Source organism: Chroicocephalus ridibundus, chromosome 6 (assembly GCF_963924245.1).
Source record: "Chroicocephalus ridibundus chromosome 6, bChrRid1.1, whole genome shotgun sequence".
Taxonomy (NCBI): Eukaryota; Metazoa; Chordata; class Aves; order Charadriiformes; family Laridae; genus Chroicocephalus; species Chroicocephalus ridibundus.
The window spans coordinates 58183076-58196594 of NC_086289.1; the positions used below are offsets into that span (position 1 = coordinate 58183076).

General features: G+C 41.1%; 1 protein-coding gene across 8 annotated transcripts in view; it reads left to right on the top strand.

The window, feature by feature from the left end:
* FARP2 (FERM, ARH/RhoGEF and pleckstrin domain protein 2) overlaps nt 1-13519 on the top strand; it is an 84011-nt gene that overhangs the window by 8525 nt on the left and 61967 nt on the right. The window lies entirely within an intron of this gene.

A 13519-nucleotide genomic window follows, 5' to 3' on the forward strand; every position in this document is an offset into this window, starting at 1 on the left:
AAAATCCACTGTCTCTGTCTGCTCTCACCATCTGTACTGTAAGGTTTTCTTTCTAACTACGAATTTTGTTAGTAAGAGGGAGCTATTCTTTAAGGTACGCTGGGGCAGAGCTCCTCTCTGGGGAATCTTTTGAATGTTAGGGAATGGAGAAATGCTCAAATGTCTTCTAGAGTTTAAAAACCTCAAAAAGGTGTACTTATGGTTTCTCCTTTCCCTCCCAAAACAAAAGAGAATGAAACATATCCATCCAAAGCTAGCCTGCAATATTAATTATTTTCATGAGTTGTGTTTTTTTTTCCTTTTCAGAGCCAGCTTGTTTAGTCAGTTCAAATCTTGCATGTGCCATATCACGGGCTACCTGTCCTCTTCCCTTCAAGCTAAGTGTCCAAATGGGTGGTTTTGCAGACTATTAGATGAATGATTGGAAAATTCAATTTAATTCAGACCGTCGGCACACTTCAAAGTAATCAGGGTTTTACAACAGAAGTTCTGCCAGCTTTCCTGATTTTCTTAAGGGATTAAACTTGGAGGGCTTTGATCTGCATAAAAATATGTCAGAATCTTACGTAGAAGGGTCTGGGCTGGGTTTAATTTGCCAAAATGACCACTTGGTGAAATTATACTTGTCTGGTCCTGGTTATGGAAGACAACAAAATGTGCTGTAGCAAAGGATAACTTAGGCTATAGGAATTTAGGATATAGGAAGTTGTGATTTATACTTGCTGAAAGCTTTTATGTTGATTGGTGGTAGAGTTGGAAGAGGAATGTATTACAGGGACAGACTTCACGCTATCAAAGACAGAGTACAGTGGGTGCACCTGGGTTAGAGGAAACAAGGTGTCTTTTTGTATGGTGTAGTTGGAAGGAGAGTGGTACTGATGGTAGGTGAGAGTCTGGTGCTGTCTTAAAATCCTCGTAAGTAAAATAGCAGGTTTAGTCAACAAAGTGGTCAGACTTGCCACGTCTTCCAGCTGCTTTCTGTGATGCAATACCTTTGTTTTGGGAGCCTGTAGAGAGGCAGACTGTAAGGTCTGCCCCCCTGATCCAGTCTTCTCTTTGCGCTAGCTTATAAGACATTTAATGGAATTGCTGCCATAATGTGATATTTAATATTTGGTCTATATGTTGTTCCTTATGTAGGAAATAGGCGTGCTTGCTTTCTTACGTGAACTGTGCTCTATGCTATGAGGAAGTGTTCCAGAAAAAGAAGTTTAGATCAGTGTACTTCAAGTTTACCAAACTCTGTTTGGGGAGAACAATTGTGCGTACTTCCTCTTCTCCTTCTGCTTGAACGTAAAATAAAATTTGGGAGTGAGAAATACTTACGCGTTATGTTGTAGTTGAATTTTTCTGTATTTTCACCTACTGGAGAATGAATTCTGTAGAACTGTAATAGTCATCATAAAATCATAGCACAGTTCTTAGCACTCAGCAAAACCAGGTGGGTCTGCCTGTCTGCACTACTCAATGGAAAACTTAAACTAGAATTTTTTCTTTTATGCTATTCTTTGTCAGGTTGCTTTGAGCACACTAGTGTGTGCTTTCTTTCTTAATATAATGAAGTAACTTGCTTCTCAATAAAACATGTTAATAGTATGAGTTAACTTTATGTTGATATGAATTTGCCTTAGATTTCAACTAACTTGTGCTGGGATTTCGGTTTTGTCCTGCAGTCTCGCCATGCTCTGAAGTGAAGTAGTGTTTCAGGCTTTCTCTGTGGGTCAGTCTAGTGCAAGTATTCTTGTGCCTCGGAGCAAATGCTTTTTCATTTTGTTGGGATTTTTCCTCTTTTCTGTATTTCACCCAGGCCTGTTGTTTCCTTGTGCGTGACTCAGTTTCTTGAAGGTGGTTGTATCTTTTCTCCTTTTCTGAGCAAGTACGTGGAAGACAGAGTGTGTTCCGCATCCCTGAGGCAATGTGTGGTGGTGTCCCTCTCCTTCTGACACCAGTGGGCTGCCTGGGAGAGAAACGCGTGACCCCACTGCCATTCATGAGAAGAGGCTAGTCAAATAAGGTTACAGTTTTCCCCCCCTGTATTTTCTTATTAGGTGTTGTCCTCTCACTGCTGGTGTCTATTTTGGAGTTTACTGATGTACCCTGTGAAACTTACTATTATATTGCTACAAAATTTAAGTGTACAATTTATTGTATACTAAGTTGAAAACAGCTACTTGATGATGACTCTGATAGGTGGTCAGCAAAGACAGTATCACTATATGACTCTGGTCGTATATGGCACTGCAACACTGACTGTATATGGCACTGGAACAGGTTGCCCAGAGAAGCTGTGGCTGCCCCATCCCTGGAGGTGTTCAAGGACAAGTTGGACGGGGCTTTGAACAGCCTGGTCTGGTGGGAGGTGTGGGGTGGAACTAGATGGTCTTTAAGGTCCCTTCCAACCCAAATCATTCTGTGATTCTATGATTCTTCCTTGGCTTATTTAAATTTATAAACTGCATTATTAAAAACGCAAAATTACTTTCTTTCCGTATGTTTAGAATAGAATAACTATGTTTACTTATTCTGGTTTCTGTGCAGTTTGCAGCTATCCGTAATTGATAAGGTCTTGTGAAAACAGCACCTCTTCAGATGCCCGTTGTTTCCGACCAGCCGTCAGAGCCCACAGCTGTCACTTGCTGCAGTCGGGGGCCCTGAAATCAGGAGCTGGGCTGGGACTGTAGGAGATTTTGAGGGCGGCGGCAGAAGCAATCTGACAGCTTGTGTGTGCCTTGTGATTTCCCATGGTTTGGAGAGAGTGTTTTTAGGTTGTGCGCACTGGAAAATGCTGCTTTATCAGTAACTTCTTACGGTAGCGTTAGTACCCTTAAGAACTTTGTTGGGTCTGAAGCAGAAATTATGCAGCTTAAAATGCTGTTATTGAGCAGTTTTAAGTAAGAAATATGTCTGTTAAAAATGGAGGCCATGCTGTGGGCACTGGAAAACATACACTCTGAAATGTTCTTTGAGAGAGGCTGTCCTTGCTGCGGGCCATGGTGAGCCCTGAGCCAGCATTGCCGCACCGCAGCTTTTCCAGCAGGATGGGGCAGCCTGCCGCTGGCTCTCTGTCAGAGCCAGGCTCCAACACGAGCTGCCCTCCTGCCTCTCCCTTCGCCTGCTTAGACCTTCCTTTCATAAAGGCTTTTTTCCCTCTGTGCTGTAAAAGCATTAACAGCTTAAGTATGTGGGAAGTGGGAGGACAGGCTGCTTCTGAATCCTATTAAGCGCTGTGCTGAAGGAATTGAGATGCTGTGTTAGTCAGCTCGGTGTTTTTCTTCCCTGGCTGGGAAGAAATAGTCAAAATTCCAGAAAGAATCATAGCCAGATGTTTGTCATTGCTCCGGTTTGACTCTCCTAAATATGGCAAATAAGCTGCCTTAGGACTTATTTTTGTCTGACCTCAGAAGAGAAAGTTAGTAATTCACTATTTAAAATTTGAAGTTATTATAGGGTTTAAAAAGAAAGTAATTGAAGCTTTAGAATTTGTGTACTGTTTGATTCTACTATGTATTTTTTTTTAAACTTGTTATTTTGTGTTTGGGGGCTTGACTTTTTTGATACTATGTAGGAATGTGGTATTGGGTGGGGAAAGGTAAAACTGCAGCCATTTTATTGACAGACATTTGGGGGGTGTGTGGTTTTTTTGTTTGTTTCTTTTTTTTTTAAGGGAAGATGTAAACTTGAATTGGATTATAAAAACAATTTACTGCTTTATGTTTCTCTGGACATTAGGTGTCCCATAATGTGAAAAGAAAATTGAGTTATACTGCAGCAAAGGAGAAACAATCTGAATATTCCTGTATGAAAATATGCACATATTGTAACTTAAAACACAAAACCATTTAGTAAAATGATCAAATGTTATCACATCCTTGAAATATGGCTTTAATAGATTGAACACATGGTGTGCATAGATGAAAAACTTCTCTTGTATGGGTTCAGAAGAGCGAATTGAGGAACACTGTGAGAGACACATTTGCTTGTTGGTGTAAAACTAAACTCTTTAATATCTCTTTAATTTATTGTAAGGATACTGAGAACTTTCTATCTGTAATTGTTTTGTCTGAATGAGATCTGAGAAGGTAAACCAGTGCATAACTTAATGGTCTTGGCATACATGCAGTGGTACAGTTCTAGTACTTAATTCCTTTCGTGTGCTTTACAAAGTAACTGATGCACAACCTTGTAAAGGAAAAGCTGTTACCTGTTATCTACCTTACAAATTCAGATAATGTCACCACTAATAAAGAAAGGAAACACAGTTAGTTTCTTAAACAATTCTGCAGAATGCAGGTGTTCATTTCTTTGTTTCATCCTCTAGTGATGAAGGATGGTGAAAATCAGCTGAGATTAGTCTTATGCCATTCTATCCAAATAATGGTAAGAACTGTTGTATTGAAAAAAAAAAAAAAAATTCTCTGGAAGCCTCGTCTGGGTGTGGGTGACATTCAAAGTTGGTACCACAGATGGGTAATTCTGTAGAATATATAGAGCCTGAAAGGGGAAAAAAAACAACCCCAAGAAACAACCCACGGTCAGCTAAAGACAGCTACAGATATGCAGTGTGCTGAGGCAATTCAGAGAAATTTTAGGTTAGTGCTTACTGACAAAAGGGACTTGATGTTGAGCAAGGATGGCGTCACCTGGTACCCGACGGTGTGCAGAGCCTTGTGAATGTGCATTTAAATAAACAGGGTTGCAAAAGCATACCTGTGTCTCATCTGTTTCTCCTTGCAGCAAAACACATTCCTGGCAAGGGCCATGCTGCCTACTTGTGTAAGAGGGAGACCGTATAAACGGAATATATAAAAAAAACCCCTGTGCTCTGGTGATGATACTTAGTGTAAAAAAATTACTTTTTAAGACTGTGATGTGGCATACGGAAGGGGCAAGACCTGTCTGTCTGGCAGAGCAGACATTCATGAATAAAAATAAGAAGTTTAAAAGAAAAGGGGGAGGGGGGGAAAGAGTATTGAGCTGCCAAGTAGTCTAGATTGTGAGTTTGGAGACACTCCTGGAAGTCTTTGAACAGCTTCTGCATGTGCTGCTGCCCTGGCCTGAGCTGCGTGGTCGAAACCCATTGGTACAAAATGCAGAGAGGAAACAAATAATCGGGCTGTCTAAATTGGACTATATTGCTCTTTAGTAATATCTTTTCACTTGTAGAACTTTTGATGCATTTTTGACATGCTTGTAGCTCTGTGCTTGGGTTTTGCACACATGCATGTAATTTGGAGCGCTCTTGTGATGGTGAAAGCAGGTTTGAAAACTTGGCTTAAGCAGTTGTTTCTGCCCAGCCTCATGGCAGAGGAACAGGAGTTCCTCTATTATTTTAACTATTAATGCCTCCTCACTGCTCAGGCAAGACACACGATGGGAGCTCAGTTGCCGGCCTGCTTTCCCAGCAGCGAGATCCGGGCTGACGTGTTTGACATCTCTGCTACCTGAGCTGCTCCTCTCCTCTGGCCGCCCCTGGCAGGGGGCTCAGGCACAGCACTCGGTGGAGTCTGAGCACAAAACAGGAGTAGTGAAATACATGTATTAGTTTGAAAACAGGAAAGAGGACTTTGTAGAGACTTTGCATTAGTCCTGTCCAACATGTGCTTCAACTGAAATCATGAAGGACGAGCATCACTGTGCCCCTCAGCCCACTTCTTGGGCAGCTAGCCTGAAGGCAGAGGTGTAGGACAGACTCCTGCTGGAAAGGGGGAAGTTAACAAAGCTTCGGCCTTACCTAATCTGGCCTGTAGGTATTTATTAACCCATCGCCATGGTATTGAAGCTCCGCTCAAAGTACAGTGGGGAGTGACATTAGGACAGCAGGTACAATTTCACTTTTGCACAAAACGAAATATAGTTTTGTCCTTTCCTATAAAAATACCTAATTTGCATAAGGAATCTTCCGTGATTGTCGTATTTCCTTAATGTTTTAAACTGTTTCCTTTGGACAGGCTTCCTCAAGCAGTGTGTCAGCCTGGAGTACCATAACCGCAAGTAGGGAAAGCCCAGAGCATGATGGTTTTGAGGCAAAGGCATAATTAACGGAGAAAAACTATCAATTTTAGTAACTTTTTAATGAACTTTTAAATGATTTTTTTTTTTTTTAATATGAAGTGATGCAGTGCAAAGTCCTAGAGTACCTACAGCCTATGTGCATGAAGTGGCCAGGCACGGTAGAGAGAGTGGGTGTAAGGAGGAGCAGTGGTTTGCACAAGTGTGTAGGGTCTTGTAGCAAAGGTGGGGGGCGGGCAGGGCAGAAATTGAGATCATCAGTCTTTTAACTTCAAGTTTCTTAGCTTTATTATACTGTGTTACTACTTGTATGAACAAAGCAGGTGCTTAGATGTTCTGTTATGAACCTTAATTTCTTGAAGTGGAAAAAGGCTTTTTTTGAGAATGTCACACTGTCCATTTTGACAGCAGGCCATTTTTATAACTGGGCACTTTCATCTGTCCTTGGTTATTTCAGCCACCAAGTTGTTTAATGTAGCATGCTGACGAGGCTGAGCCCTTTCAAATTGTGCGCTCAATGTTTGAGGAAGGCTGTCAGTGCAGTGTTGCTCTGGCCCTTTGCAGATTATTTGAAATAGTACGTGTTGTAAAAACTGTCCCAGCATCACAGTTAGCACAATTTTCTGGCATTTTGACTGCCATGATCTTTGCCTGAGCGTGGGATCAGACACCCAAAAGCAGCTGCTTTCTGTGATACTGTTGCTGCTGCTGTTTGAGTGTTTAATTATTAGCAAGCATCAACTCTGGTGCCAAATTGTCAAGCAGCAGAATGCTGCGAAACTCTTCCCAGTGATATGGTCCTGGGTTTTAATTTGGGTGACTTACCTCTTCCCCAGGTAGTCTAGAGCAGTGTATGAAGCAGGGGTGCTGGGGGGTGCATGTTTGTATTTTTCTCTCCAGGCAATGAAGGTAACTGAGAATTTCTGCTCAATGCCCCATAATTCTTATGTGGATCTTCTGTGAACTGTTTATATATAGTGCTTGGGGACCACATGTTGGTTGAATGCATAACTGTGGTGCTGTTTTGTTTTTCTCTGAGCACAGTGTGTTTTATTTTAAGTGCTCCAGGTATTTCAGCACGAGAGCACTTTTCAAACTTGGGACCATTTTTTGTCTCTACAAGCTCCCTACCTAAGTATACGTTTCCCAGTCTCGTTCATGTAATTCTCCCCCTCCTGGGGATCTTTTCCCATGTCAACAAATTACTGTTTTCCTACTTTCAGGCATCCAGCAAGTCTAGCCACTCTGGAAAAGCATGTTTGTTGGGTAGAGCTGGTTCATTTGGCAGCGAAGGGCTTTAACACTGCTTGAACCTTTAAATGATCACAGGTTTTAAAGCTAACCTTAATTAAATGAGCCAGAGGCTTACATTTCTAGAATAATTTGTGTGTCTGTGGATTCTGTTTAAAAAAAAAAACAACAAAAAAACAACAAAAAAAAACCAACAAAAAACCCCCCAAACAAAACAAAAAAAACAACCCAACCCCCCCCCCAACCCAAACAAAAAATGAAAATCACAACAAAACCAATAACCAATCACTGAAATCTTAGGACAAAAAAATCTTGGGAGGGGAGTCTTAGAATTTTTTTTTCAAACGAAAAATTAGGCCCAGTGTCCAGTGTAATAATGTAACTTAAAATACCTCAGAAATTTGTATTTGTTATTTGGTTTTGCAGCTTCCATATTTGAGTAAAATGGATTTCAATGCCATGTGGAAACACCACGACACACAATATTAAAAAAAAAAATGGTACATTTTCACAATGAAAATGTACACTATCTGGATCCGTGAAGAAATTACAAAGTCATTTTCAGGGTGGCGGTGTATTCCCAAATTTTGGTCTGTGCCAAAGAAGTGCCGTGTGGCTGTGGATGTCCATGCTGCTCTAGCGGCGGTGCTCTCCGGCGCCTGGGGCTCGGTGCCGGCTGCGGCCGTGGGAAACCAGGTCTGGCCATGGGTTCGGCTTCCCCGGGGGCAGCTGGGAGGTGCCGGTGGTTCTCCAGCACCATGTAGAAAGGCTGCCGCTGCAAGTGGGAGACCTCGGGGAAACCATGCTCCCTCGGGTGGAAAAAAAAGTTTAAAAACTCCAAAAGTTCCTATCAGTGACTAGGGTGGAGAATCGGAAGAATTTTCGCACACCTTTCGCACGTGCTGGGTTGACTCCCATAGCTCTTGGCCCAATTCTGGAAGAAGTCAGGATTGTCGTCTTCAGTAAGCGGCAGGGACAGCCTGCGGTGGTGTGAAGCTGCGGGGAGGACCCTGGTGCAGGGTCAAATCCCTTGACACCCCAGCTGTGCAGCCGTTGCTCTGTAGGTTGTTAAATGCCCTGCAAACCCTTTTTGGTGTTGGTAAAACAGCCTGTAGTTGGGACATGTCAGTATAAAAGAGTGAATAAAACAAATACGTGTATTTAAAATTCAATTTTCTTCACAAAGTATTAAAAGAGAAATCTAAATGAAGCTGAAATTTATTGATAAATGTTCAGATAATCAAAATGAAATAGTATTTTAGTCGTATTTGGCTGAGCGTGTGAAACCGTAGTCTGATACATCTGTTGCCAGATACCCATTTTTGTAGGGAGGCAGGGACTGTTTTCATTTGAGTTATTTGTTCTAATCAAAATTGAAGAAACTAATAAAGTACTGAAAAAGAAGACAGTTATTTCTTACTTTTCCAGTCAACGGATTAAAACTAGATGTGGACCCATAAGGTCGTCTTGTTTTAGCCCTGAAAACAAAAAGTTAATGAATGGTATTCTTTGCCATCTGATATTATTTCCTTCTTTCTAATAAATGTGGTTTAAACATACACCGTGTATTCATAAATGCAGTTTTTGTTTATATGTGGCATTAATGATCGTTATTAATAGGGAGTTTTGAAGGCAGTTTTTACGTATCACGCTGCATTTGGACAGAGATCTAACAGATTACAAAAGGGCTGTAGATAAACAGAGCTATAAACTCACTGAAATGTTTGTATATTTCTGGTTAAGAAAGGAAGTAACAAGTCTGGTGTAACTGCTATGTTTAGTTGCTGATTGCCTTTTTTTTTTTTATTTGCCAAAAGATGAGAAATCACTTTTCATTAGGAAGAGCACTAAAGTGCACTAAAAGAAAAAAAAAATAATTAAAAATCCATGAATGGTGAAGGAGTCTTTATTTAAATCAGTTCAGTTTACTTTCATGCCTGTGCTTCTCTTTGGCTGCTTGTTGGACGCGCTGTGTTGGCCATTTGTCAGTGATGATGTCAAATATAAACTTCTTCCTCTCATGCAAATACACTGTTTACTGGACGATTTGGTCTCCCAACAGTTGCAGATTTCTGTAACACAAAATCCAAGGTCAGCTGGTGTTTGCTGAAGCTGGAGCCAGTGGCTCCTCCGGCTCTAGCTGCACAAGAGTTTCCATTCTATACCTCTGCCTTATAAATCTCCGTTTTTTCCAAACACTTGGCTTTTGGACTGATTTCTTTCCCCCCCGCCCCTCTAGCCTAAATGCTGCCGAAAGTGGATTTCGTTTTTGGAAAGTCTGAGCAAGGGCAGTTTGTCCATTTTGGAATATAAGAATACTACTCATTATGAAAACACTGGGGTTTTTTGGGTTTTGAGTTAAAATACGCAGTAGCAGAAAGTTAAGATGTTCTGGAAGACATGTCTGGGAGTTACAGAGGAAGAACTGGTTTTGATAATACTGAACTATATCTGCTGAAAATCACAGGATATGTGTTTCCTTGTGTGGTTTTTTTTTTGTTTTGTTTCCCTGAGCTAAAACATTAGGGCAGGAGGATCTGCCATGTAGGTAGTGATATTTGAGAAAATAGGAAATAAAATTTGGGATGATAAAACAAAGGTAACTGTTGCTCTGACTTTTTTTTTTTTCCTTTACACTTTACTCCTCTGTCCTAAAAATTGCTGAGATTGAATATGTTTGCTTTTCTGACTACATAAAAAATACAGATACCTGCTTCAGTCAAGAGACTTCAGCTTAAAATGTTTGTTCCTGTTGGTTTCTGGCTTAGCGCTGAGCCCGCTCTGACAGCATCACTCCTGCGGGCAGGGGATCGTTCCCCGAGGGTTCTGCCAGCACAGAAGGGTTCTGCCGCCTGGCAGGGCACCCTGCTCGCACAGCTCCGAGGGGCTTTCGCAAGCTGGATCTGATTATACAAATGGATTTCAAAAAATCTATTGTACTGAACACTCTCCTAATGATGACTTGTTACAATAGTCTGCAGTACAGTTAGAGCTGGGTCACTAGGGAAAGCTTTGTTAGCTGCCTATTTAATTTTTTTTTACCCTGTGTTGGGTTTTTTTTTTTCATTCTTTTTTTTATGCGGAATAATTCCGTAATTCAGTAATATCAGTAGTCGTCGTCTTGGCAGCATATAAAGAGTAATTGAGAAGTTTGGAATGGCAAGTATGCTGTGTAGTGAATTTGTATTGAAAAGAGGACCTTTCTGAAATGTATTCATGCAGCTTCTTGCCCTGACGTCACAATTACAGTCATTAACTAATTACTTAAAAGATTTTGCTTTGTGCTGTTTTATGCAGATTGAACATGGAGCTACGTACTATATAACTCATTTTTGTCAGCTTCAAAATATTAAAGAAGCTTTTTGGAAAGGATGGTTATGAATGTAACAAAAAATTTAAGGAATTAAATAGCTCTAAGAAGAGCTTTCCCACAGCATTTGGGATGTAATAATAAAAGGTTGTCTTCTGTCTCAAGCTTTTATAACCTATTTTAATTTAATAATAAAATTCAATTAAATTAATACTGTTCTTTTAAAAAGTGGCATTGTTGTTGCTTTATACTTTGAAGAAAGTACTATGGAATGATACTCAGCTTAGAATGAGGTTCAAAATTATTTTACACTTTTAACATTTGATTGGCACCTTTATAATTTAATCAGCTGCAAAGTGCTCCCAGCCCTGATGATCTTAATTTCTTCATCTCTAGTTTCTCTTGAAGGGAGTGCAGGCTTGGTGGTGGAAGGAGAGCAGTGCTAAGTGCCATATGAACTCTGTTTTTGGGAGAAATGAAGGCAGCTGGACTGTCATCAAGCACGGAGCTTGATGGAGCCACAGAGATGTAACTCAGTTTAAAGGCCGTGCATCAGAGAAACCTGCATATTATGATGTGATGAGGATAATTCTAACAGCTGTATATAACTAGCTATGGACAGGACACAGTTTCCTGAATCAGCACAGCGCACAGTTTGTAAAACTTGTTTAACTGTTACCAGACATCTTTCACAAGTTAATCCAAGTTTATCCACCAAGAAGGTGGTTGGAAACAGAATTACTGCTTATTTCAGAAATGAGAAGTCAGACTCGGGGTCGCGGGACATCTCCTGGTCAGTGGCTTCTAGAGGTTAATAGATCTATCTGTGAAAAGGCAGGCTGGTGTGTCCCATCTTCTGCAGGTGGAAGTATATGAGGTCGGTCAGGGTATTGCCTCCTCCCCACAAATACCACTGGCTAAAAAGTATTCTTCTCTCAAATCTGTGGTGCCTGTCAGCAGTAGGCGTACAATAATGATAAATGCACGTGCATCTGTAGCTTAAAAAAAAAAAAAGTCCTACGGTATTTAAGGATATTTTTTTCTGTTACTATTTTAAAATTTTTTTTCACAAGTGCAAGGCAGGCAATACATTTCCTCTGAAAGTTAAAAATGTAATTTTCAAAATGCGTTTCTCCAGGAGCGTGTGTGTCCTGTGGCAAGCAGTCTGTGGCATGACTGAGAAGCATGCCTGTAGACAGAAGAGCAAGAATGTTATTTACTCAAGATATGGTTCACCGTTACCTGTATTGTTCTTCTTCATTGTCATCGTTTAAAAACAAAACCCCGTACCCACAGGGTCTTCTGCAAGCACAGATTTTGTCTATAAAAAATAAATCAACTGTGTTCTTACAAAGAAAATGCCACTTTTGACATCACAAAAACTTCTCCAGAAAAAGAGAGTGTTCTTTCTCACCATACTGGGTCATCTCCCAACCAGGCATCTCTGTATCCACTGAAGTGATGAAGAACGGGATTGTTTCTCCTGACTTGCAGTTTTATTTGGGGGTACCAGTGTCAGTAGCCTGATCGAGCATGATACCAAGAAACTTTCTATGTGAATGGTGTTTGTGCCTGGGGAATTTCCCTGACCTGTGCTTCATACCCGTGGTTGCCCTTACAGGTACCTGTGACTTGTGAAAGCATGAACGAGAAGGATGAGCCAGTCTTGTGTCGTTCTCTGTCCTTCTGTTTCTGTACTTTCCTCCTTGGTTATAGCATTGGATTCGGTCAGCTCCATTCACGGCAGTGCGATTACCGAAGCTATTTCAGATTTGCAGTACTGCAGAGCTGTCATGCTTTTTCTCACTGAAGTTGGTTTGGCTTTTTTTAAGTGGTACAGAGGTATTTAACTAAATTACACAGTTCTAAAAACATGGACAGTTAATCTTTTTTTTCCAGTAAGAAGCAATTGCTCTTGACTTTTTATGCATCTCAGGCATGTGAAACGATTTCCCCAACTTTCACCATCTTTTTTACTTTTTTAAACCTTCTTTATTTTAACTTAATGTAGCCTATTCTTTCTGTTGATATTTTCATTTACATTTTTATTAAATTATTCTATTACTAATTTATTATAACATCTAATACTTTTAAAAGATACACTGTTGTAATTTTGAGTCTAATTCCAGAACTGTGTGCCAGCTTTGATGGGGAAAGTTGTAGAGTCTTCCAGCCCTCTGACTTTTCCAAACAAACGAGACCTCGGTGGCGCAAAAGCCGGAGGTGAGATCTGCTGGATCGCCCAGCCGACCAGAGTGATGCCAGACTCTGTCGCGGCAGTTGCAGGATTAGTTGCGGTCCAGGGTAGAACATGGGTTTCAGTGGCCACGCTACCTCCTTCTGCAGCCTGCGCTAGCCGTCCTGCTGGCTTTTGTGTGTTGCTGGAACAGGTACCGAGGGATGCAAGAGCCCTTTGCATTCTTTTCACGGATCACCTTCACTGATGTGCAGGTTCATAAATGTTGTTTTTCCTGCGGAGGCTGCTGCAGTCGTGCAATAATAGGTGCTGAGAGCCAGTTTGTATGTTCTAATAAGCAGACCCAAGTGTAGTTGGTTTGGGTGTGCTGTGCAAGTTTCCCGTTTTCTCCCATATTACTATAGCTACTTTCTGCCAATGTTTGTCTTGTGGCTTTGCACCTAACTTGACTGTGAAAAGGGCTAGTGAGTGAGTTTCCTGAGGGAGGGATTCATCACAGATGACGTTACACAGAAGGCACGGTGCGAGAGGAGGGTGTTTGGGTTCCCGCTATAGCCTTCCTGTTTATTCCTTAATTAACAGATTATCACCTTGGGTTTTCTTGAACACTGTTGTAAGAAAAATGTTAGAGTTTTTCAAAGGTGTTCTTCTGGAGAAGACTAGTTCTGGTTCTGCCAGCAAAGGCCTTGGGTGTGCTGTGATGAGCAGCCTCTGCTGTGGGCCCAGTCCCCAGCAAGTTCTGCGCACGCAGC